General features: G+C 45.2%; 1 pseudogene; it reads right to left on the minus strand.

Moving 5' to 3' along the window:
* Positions 1 to 2,253: 2,253 nt before the first annotated feature.
* LOC144132169 (uncharacterized) lies at positions 2,254 to 3,298 on the minus strand (annotated as a pseudogene).
* Positions 3,299 to 3,981: the final 683 nt, after the last annotated feature.

Consider the following 3,981-nt stretch of genomic DNA (forward strand, 5'->3'; position numbering starts at 1 on the left):
TGATAAAACTGAAGCAAGCTGTGTTGCATAAAAAGATATGTTTATTAAGAAGTACTTGCAGCTGGGCTTGTTGGTGCGTATTCGTGAAAGGCATGAGAGCGCAAAATGGCAACATGGAACAGGACGAGCGCTGCACTTTCAACATGATTTATTCAATTAAGAGCGTTTATATAGCATCTGCCCTAATCCATGCTCGCAGTTGATGCTCGCAGTTAATCGCAGTTGATTTGTCAACTGCAATTAAGAGCTCATCCTGTTCCCTTATTCGTCCATGTTGCCATTTTGCGCTCTCATGTCCTTCACGGATATGTACAAGCATTCAGAAAACTTTCAGAGGCGTGAAACACAAGGAGTCAGAACAGTCAAGATTTCAAAGTTTCCGTTTTTGAGCAACTTTTGCTTGCACAAGACTGTCGTTCCTACTTTTACAATAGTTTTTCAGCAGAATGTTTGTTGCAGCGCTAAGAATGTGATGCATGACCAAGTGAGGACTACGATTGCTTTCACATTCGTCGAGCATACTTTTTACTTCGCAGCTTGTCCAGGACGATTTTAGCAGTCATTGCAGCATTAACCACGGGAGGTTGGGGCAACTTGAGCCCTCCGCGATTCATGTTTGCTATAATTTCAGCATTCTCAATTATGATGTCTTCATCTTCTACCAAATTTTCTCGGCAAGCAGTGCATGCAAGTTTTTTAAGTGCTTCATGGGCAAAGTATCCGGCCACGTACGTTACAGCTGGCATTTTGAGCCTTCATTTCGAAGTCCTTGTATTTACTTTAATGTTAAACCTCTGTAGAATCGACTCATCAATGCTGACAGCAGGTGCCCCTGAATTCATGTCTGGAAGCGCCAGCGCTCTTTGTAGGCGAAGCTTGCGTTCGGATTCGAACACTTGTCTGATGGACACATGGTACTGCCACCCGGAAAGCTGTCTATACTTGCCAGATCTTTCCTGCAAGCAGTCTGTCTGGAACTTCCCCAGAAGTACGTAGTCAAATTCAAGGTCTTCAAGGCAATAGTTTATTATCTTGACCAAGGCTTCCGTGGTGAGACGCAAGGCGCTGTGGGTCTCCCGAGTGAGAATTCTATTGTCAAACTTCAAACTCTCTCAGGTCAAGCCACTGCATAATTATTTGAAGGAATTCAACTTGTGGACACAACTTTTCTGCAATGGGAGTCTGCAGATCATCACGAAGCCGGTGTCCTTTGCTGGCCGACTTCACATTAACAATCCTCCACCAGGTTTCGACAACCTTTAAAAATTCCGCTGTCCCAGCTGCATGCTGCAGTGCATAGCGTTGACCGCATGTTCCTAGAGCAGCTATGGTTGATAGGTTGAACACTTTCAGTGCAAGCTTCACATTTTGCCTTTCCTTAATAGATAGATTGAGGGCCTTTACTGACAGTGTTGGAGAAGCCTTGAAAAGGTGGTCTTCTTCTTTTAGGTGAAGATCACGAAGGGTGCTGAACGAAGTAGTGATAATCATGGGTTGGAGTTCACATTCATAAGTGAAGGAAAAAACATGCATATTCCATGTTTCTTTTGGTTGATCCAATTTTTCCGAATGCATTTCAACAAGTGAACAGGGTAAATAACGAAAAAAAGAGGACGAGTGGGATCTGATGGGTGAGGTTAGGAGCTGCTGACTTCTGATGACATTCCAAAGAGACATTGTTTTGCGATTGATAGAGTTGTTATCTGTGATGGCTGCAATGATGCAAAGCTAAACCTTTTCAAGCTCATTTAGGATGCTGCAGAGCGCAGTGTTCAGCTGTTGAGCATTGATTTGTTCAACTGGCAAAATGTGAACACTATTTTGTGAAGACAGGAGGCTTTCAATCATAAAAACACGAGCTGTCTTTGCTGCATTTGAAGTGTTGCTGGCAGTGCCGACAATCGTGCCACCCTTATAATCAAAATACGCCTGTAGATGGATCTCATTCATCATGAGAACCACTGACTTCTCATGACACTTCATTACACTCGCGATCTTCGCATAAAGCACAAAAGAAGCATCCTGCTGCCCAGCTGCTGGGTTTATAACATATGCATTGCATACACGCCTGATCGTGGACTCTTGCGGCAATGTGAGACATCCGTAGTTACGAAAGTACCTATAAGCATGAGGAGAGATGGTAAATAGAAGGCTGGAAAATACCAACAACTCTGAAGAGTAGCGGGGTGACTTGCTTAAAAGGAGAAAGACTTGTTCCTTTAAATAAGTGAAAGCATCTTGCCAATCTTCGTTTTACATTTCTTGATTTGTTGCGTCTTCAACAAGAGATAGCACGGGCTTCAATATGAAACCTGTCTTGTCTTCAGGTTTGCGGAAGACAGGAGCCTTATCAGAGCTCTCAACAGCATCCAACAGACCTGTCAAGCACCGAATATTGTTGACAGTTTTTGGAATGATCTCCCCGCCATCAAGTTTGGTGACCTCGACATCATGAAAATACTGCCTTAGAGAGAATTCGTGGTGACTATAACCGACTTTTTGATTGCTTGGGCATCATCACAGTAAGATTGAGGAAGAGTATAAAGTCATGCTGGGAAACCAGCGTCCAGAATTTGGAGACCTTGATTCATGGTATGCATTTCAAGAGTGCCTCCGCCTCTTCCGCCTGGTGTGCTTCAATAGACAAGTTGATGTCATCTTGTAACGCCGCTGCCTCTCGGCGCGTCCTCTTTTCATCTGGGGCCTCTCGAGACGTGCTTGCGTTTGGGGCAGAAAGATATGCCGGGCAGTCTGGAAGTATGCTTGGAACAGCATCAGGTCTAACCGTACGAGCTTCAGAGCCACTTCAATAACTTTTCCGGTCTTTGTATCCGTGTAGCTTGTTCTATTTACCATGTCGGACGGTTTAAAGTGGCGCTCGCAGACCAGGGATAAGAAAAAAGCAAAGACAGTAACAGCTCTAGAACCTGAAGTTTAAAAATCAGACAGGTGCATGAGAGTACGAGAAAAATTTCTAAAATTTCGTGTGAACTGAATGTCAGCAAAACTATTTCGCTACGACTTTACAGATTTACCCGGTCCAAAAGAGGCAGCCCTACGGAATTATCTCGCAACATGCTGCCCGCAGCATTTTCAATGCAGCTGAGGGAGAAGTAACAACGACAGTAAAGGAATGTTACCTTACCACCGACCGCTTTCCTGGAGTGAAGTCCGCACGGTGGATAGCTCTAATCCATTGAACTATTCTTGATTGGTCCGCAGGGAAGGTGAAGACTCGCACACGCTCACCACCATCATAGTTCTCGCGACACCGCGGTACGCAGCAATGCCCAGGCATTATCACAGCCTGCACACTGGACACACACCCCCCGGCATCGACGTACTTCCTCGTCCTTACCGTACCGGTGCTAACTCTGAAACAGCGTTGAGTTTCGTGACACACGCTGCACGAACAAAAAGGAAACGCAGAAATGCGAACACGTGCAACTACATTCACGAAATGAAGGAACCACTATGTTTACCGCAGTGCGAACGCATTTCCCAGTCGAGCACTCTGTACGAAAACGAAAAAGCCTAACAAAACAACGTACAAAAACAATATTACATTCTAAAGTAAGCGGTTCAACAAAAAGTATATATTTTTACAAAATAACATTTTATTTTTGCAGCAAAGCAGTAATAAAAGCATCGCAATGTTTCTTATATTCGATACTTAGGCTGGTACTGCTCCGCGCAGGCGTTGTTGCACCAAGAAAACGGAGACCGGCTGGAGAAAGTGGGGGCACGACGGGCGCTCCTCGAAAGCGCCGAGAGCTGGTCCGTCGTAGTGTGATGACGTAGCCACATAAGAGAGGAGGATATGGAGAGGCCTTTACTAGTCTAGAGGGTGTTGGTTGGTCTCCCGTTTTCCTTTCTCCCGCCTCAGGTGACGGAGAGGCGGCTGGGTGACCAATCAAATGTCATTCAGCCGCAGTTCCGCCCCGGCTTCCTATTCTATCTCTTTAACTTCCCTTCCCCAAC

This window comes from Amblyomma americanum, chromosome 1 (genome assembly GCF_052857255.1).
Source record: "Amblyomma americanum isolate KBUSLIRL-KWMA chromosome 1, ASM5285725v1, whole genome shotgun sequence".
NCBI lineage: Eukaryota > Metazoa > Arthropoda > Arachnida > Ixodida > Ixodidae > Amblyomma > Amblyomma americanum.